The sequence below is a fragment of the Littorina saxatilis genome, unplaced genomic scaffold, assembly GCF_037325665.1.
Source record: "Littorina saxatilis isolate snail1 unplaced genomic scaffold, US_GU_Lsax_2.0 scaffold_742, whole genome shotgun sequence".
In the NCBI taxonomy this organism is placed as follows: Eukaryota; Metazoa; Mollusca; class Gastropoda; order Littorinimorpha; family Littorinidae; genus Littorina; species Littorina saxatilis.
The window spans coordinates 1-5,746 of NW_027127145.1; the positions used below are offsets into that span (position 1 = coordinate 1).

A 5,746-nucleotide genomic window follows, 5' to 3' on the forward strand; every position below is an offset into this window, starting at 1 on the left:
AAAGAAAGTGCAAATTCATGGACAAGGAGCCATTTAGTAAACCAACTCCAAAACACACCATCGAAGCCTCACAGCACTGCGGTAAAGATATTCTACTGCTACGATATTTAGTGCATTAGTAGATTATCGTTTACTGCAGCAAGCAATTGTTCTCAGCAGGTTAGCAAGTCATGGCTGGCCATAAGCTGTTGTCTTCTGTGTTTTGAGAGGAAAATATTGTGAAACATTTTACAAGTATGTTAGGTTGTTGCTTAGCTTTTTGAAAAAACCTACTCCACCGTTTGATCTATACGTCATGATTATCATGTGTGAACGTCAGGGGTCAATCGATCGGTTCGACTTGCCAGTTCTCCAAACAGGTGTGACGCAAAACAGAGATATACATACTAAGTAGCTATGCAGACATACATGCTATTGGTTGGGAAGATTGTATGCCTTTATTTAAAAATATATTTTGTCGTTTGCCTGCAGCGCATTGGTTGTAGTTTTAGTTTTTGTTCAAACTTTACATTCGTTCATTTGATGTACTTTCACCCGCACACTGTGACACATTAGGTATTGTCGTTGTCTTAGAAACGCTAATGAGAAGAATCGATGAAACTCTGAGCGTTTCCATTGGGTTTCCTTTTGATTATCGATATATGTAATCTTCCTACCGCAACCATGGGAACCGGCGAACGTTTTTGTTGCCAAGCTCGTTATGAATGAAAAGTGGTGAGAATGATGGCAATGATGACTATTGCACTTTGATGGGCCACATATATAACGAAACTGAAACTAACCATTTGGCACACGGATTACGTCTTGATCTGATATGATTTCCGGCATTGCAACATCTGATAAATGTGGACATCCCAGTCAAATCTAATGATAACTCACATGATCATGAGAAGGAAAACAAAGGTAAAGAGTATCACAACAGCTACCGTTACCTTATCTAGGTAGAAGATTCACAGACGAACGCCAGATTTCCTGAACAAGGATAATCATTCCACCGACCATCTGAGAAAGAGCGAAGTAACACGCAACTTTCATTCCCGTTCTGGTTATTGGGTTCCGTTGCATCCCAGTTTGTGTAGTTAGCTTCACGGTTGGTTGTTACCCACTGAAAGTGTCCCTGTCTCTCTAAGTCATGCAGGCCGATCCACGCTCTTTTGTCTATTTGCAGAATAAAACAAACGTTCAACATGGGTTGACAAACTAGACATTGCATTGCGTTAAACGGCAGATATCGGTATTTTACTGGTAAGACCATGGGCAAAATCTTCACGTGGTCAAACATGTGGATGTTATTTAAATTTGCAACATTTTTTTTTGGACATCTGATTTAAACACTGTGTGTTAGACCGAATTTAACTCGGTGGAGTGACATAGATTGTTATGGAAACTTTGTAGCGTGATCACAAATAGCTTTTCTAACTTTGTGAGGTCATCACAAAACAAACAAGTCGCGTAAGGCGAAATTACTACATTTAGTCAAGCTGTGGAACTCACAGAATGAAACTGAACGTAGTCCGCCGCTAGTGCAAAAGGCAGTGAAAGTGACGAGCCTGTTTGGCGCGGTAGCGGTTGCGCTGTGCTTCACAGCACGCTTTTCTGTACCTCTCTTCGTTTTAACTTTCTGAGAGTGTTCTTAATCCAAACATATCATATCTATATGTTTTTGGAATCAGGAACCAACAAGGAATAAGATGAAAGCGTTTTTAAATTGAATTCGAAAATTTAATTTCGATCATAATTTTTATATTTTTAATTTTCAGAGCTTGTTTTTAATCCAAATATAACATATTTATATGTTTTTGGAATCAGGAAATGATGAAGAATAAGATGAACGTAAATTTGGATCGTTTTATTATTTTTTTTTTTTACAATTTTCAGATTTTTAATGACCAAAGTCATTAATTAATTTTTAAGCCACCAAGCTGAAATGCAATACTGAAGTCCGGCCTTCGTCGAAGATTGCTTGGCCAAAATTTTAATCAATTCGATTGAAAAATGAGGGTGTGACAGTGCCACCTCACCTTTTACAAAAAGCCGGATATGACGTCATCAAAGACATTTATCGAAAACAAGAAAAAAAATATCATTCCCAGGAACTCTCATGTCAAATTTCATAAAGATCGGTCCAGTAGTTTAGTCTGAATCGCTCTACACACACACACCACAGACAGACAGACACACACACACACACACACACACATACCCAATAAACATGCCAGAACTGGGCCATTGCTGGCGTTTTGATGGCAATGCCAGTTGCCAGAACTACTGCCATCAAAGGCCCATTGATGGCCCAATGCTGGCATATTACCCGTATGCACATTGGCAAATTGATGGGCCATCACTGGCAAGCCAGCACTTTGCCAGCAAAAACCCATCATTTATTTGCTGGCTTTTTGATGGCTTGCCATCATTTTGCCAGCAATTTGCCAGCAATTTGCCAGCAAAAACCCATCATTTATTTGATGGCTTTTTGATGGCTTGCCATCATTTTGCCAGAATTTTGCCAGCAAAATCCCATCATTTATTTGATGGCTTATTGATGGCTTGCCATCAAAAACCCAGCATTTTGCCAGCATTTCGCCAGCATTTTGCAGGTTTTTAGTTTTATATAAAACAAGAAGAGCAAACGCTCGATCGAGTCACTTTCGCAGTTCTGAATATTATATGAGGCATCAGATGGACAGGAAGAAATTGCTATTCACAACACAATGCATACCTGAAGCATACCTGTGACCTTGAAAAAGGTCAAAGGTCACCAAAGCAGACGTCAAAGTGTAGAGGTCACTGGGAGTCACGTTCACATAAAATTTGAGCCCGGTCACTTTTATAGAAAAAAGAGAAAAGCCCAACGTTAAGTTGTGTGTTGCCGAACAGAAAAGGCTAGTTATCTCCCTTGTTTTTCTGATAACGTTCGTAAAAGGCTACAGATGTAAATACTTTGATGTAAAGAATAATCCTACAAAGTTTCAATCACATCCGATGAACTTTGTCAAAGATATAAAATGTCTAATTTTTCCTTTGACGCTGACCTGTGACCTTGAAAAAGGTCAAAGGTCAACGAAACCATCGTTAAAGTGTAGAAGTCATTGGAGGTCACGACTAAACAAAATATGAGCCCGATCGCTTTGATAGTTTCCGAGAAAAGTCCAACGTTAAGGTGGTGTCTACGGACGGCCGGCCGGCCGGCCGGCCGGCCGGACAGACTAACACTGACCGATTACATAGAGTCACTTTTTCTCAAGTGACTCAAAAAACTGTTTTCCATATATTTTCCGTTAATGGCCCTTTACCTGCTGAAATTACCGGGCCAGTTGTGGCCCGGCATAATGCCATATTTCTGTCATTACCATTGCCAGCAAAATGCCAATAAGTTGCAGTAAATATACCAATACCACTGATTCTGGTAGCATGACGGCTCTATTCATGTGCTCTACCTGCACAGTCTTGTTAGCCCATAGATGGTTGTTGGAAGTCTATAAATATGCTTTGTTTTGTCATTTTTACTGTGAATGTAATAACAATGACAAAACACAGCACATCAATGGACTTTTCAACACATGCTGGCGGCAAGACGTGCGCAAATAAAGCAAAGGGCAATGCTGTCAAGCTGTACATTAGCAATATGCATATATGCGTAATTATCAAATTCATCAGTAAAATGCAATTGAAATGCTAATCACATTTGTCGTGTAACTTATCTGGCAAGTAAAGGCAGTGGTTTTGACAGAATATCGTCATCAACGCAGTTATAGCGGGCACAACAACAATACAGTAATATAGATTAAAAACAAAACAAATGTAAAGCTTCCAAACAGCAACGACTCATTATCGAAGCATTACAGAAACGTACGCTTTGTTTTCAGTTGCTCACTGGTTTATTTTATTTGTACAGCGTTCTAAATTTCACACTCGAGACATGATGACCAAAGGCAGAATGTTTCTTGTTCACTTCCCAGTAAACCTCCGTAGGATTGTCTTGATTCTGTCATTTCTCTGTTCGCATCCGCAACGTTGAGATAACGCTTCTTTTCTTTGTCCTGACGTCGTAGCCTACGGTAAGTCTGTTTGTGAAGCCATTGAAACTCTCAAGTTCTCCTGCCGTTCACCTTCTGAAACATGAAAGCAAACGAGTTTTGTTGGTTTTAATTCATCATTCCATATCACACACACACACACACACACACACACACACACACACACACACACACACACACACACACACACACACACAACCAAACAAACACAAGTATACACGCACGCATGCACGCAAACAGCACACGCACGCACGCACGCGCGTGCGCTCACACACACACACGCGCACACGCACACACACACGCACACACACACACACACACACACACACACACACACACACACACACATATACACACACAGAGGCATTCTCACACTGACAGAGAGGACGACTTCTTGTAATCTATCATATTTTCTGAACTGACTAAAATGCCAAGCAGAAGTAAGGGGTCAACAGGAATATGTATTTTGATCTAACCTGCGAAGCTTACGTTGTCTCGGACAGCTCTCTTGCGTTTCTCTCAGGAACTGAGACCCAGGCGAGCTGCATCTTATCCAGTTGGGCAGTCAGACACTTGCACAAATCTTTGTCCTGGAGTGAATAGACACATACTCAATGTCAACATTCACAAGATGCAATTTGTTTGGTTACAAGTAAGCTTATGGTGTTTATGCCTATGGTGCTTTTCTTTTGACAGAGACAAAACAAACTCAATCACACAAAGAAAGGAAAAAGGCACACACACACGTACACACACACACACACACACACACACACACACACACACACACACACACACACACACAACCGCGCGCGCGGGCGCACACACACACACACACACAACCGCGCGCGCGGGCGCACACACACACACACACACACACGCGCACACACACACACACACACACACACACACACACGCGCGCGCGCGCGCAGATTCTTTCTTACAGAGAGGACGACTTCTTAAAGTCTATTATATTTTGCGAACTGACTCAAACGTCCAGCAGAAGAAAGTTGAAAAAAAGACCGACAACGGAGGAAAAGAACAAGAAGATACTAGATCTAACGCCGTTGCGACGACCTGCTCACACAACTGTTTGTGAAACTCACCACGCTTGCTTCTAGCCGGAGGAGATCGGACGCGTACTGAAATCGAAGAAGGTGCTTTGGAAATTCCTTGAAGTTGAATGCAAAACAAATAACCGGACATCTGCAGAACCACCGCGGGCCGGATTTAGTTGACAATGCGTCATCATCACGAGTGACGTCAAGATATTTCGACATTTGTTTGTACATTACGTCACTCCAAGAGAGAAAGTCATACCGCTGTGCTGTCGCAGATCTTCTTGCCAGCAATAATCCAGCATTGGCCCATTGCTGGCGTGCCAGCAAAAACCCACCTATAATTAATTGCCAGCAAAACGCCACCTATGGCCCAATGCTGGCAAACAAGCACTGGGCCATCAATGGCGTGCCAACAGTGGGCCAATTAAGGCATTTTACTGGCCGACAATATTACTGGAATGCCAGAGATGGGCCAGTGATGGCAAGCCATAACTGGGCCTTTGTTGGCAAACCATAATTGGCCCAGTGTTGGTTCTTTTATGGCCAGCTTTACCAAACTTGCCAGCAAAAAGCCAGCAGTGGCCCAGTTCTGGCATGTTTATTGGGTACACCACGACCCTCGTCTCGATTCCCCCCTCTACGTTAAAA

The 5,746-nt window shown here is 42.0% G+C and overlaps 1 long non-coding RNA gene across 1 annotated transcript; it reads right to left on the reverse strand.

Moving 5' to 3' along the window:
• Positions 1 to 3,855: 3,855 nt before the first annotated feature.
• LOC138955609 (uncharacterized) lies at positions 3,856 to 4,806 on the reverse strand. The gene is made up of 2 exons (XR_011452304.1): positions 4,514 to 4,806; positions 3,856 to 4,112 (listed from the first exon to the last, which is right to left on the reverse strand). It is a non-coding gene; the product is annotated as an uncharacterized lncRNA (long non-coding RNA).
• Positions 4,807 to 5,746: the final 940 nt, after the last annotated feature.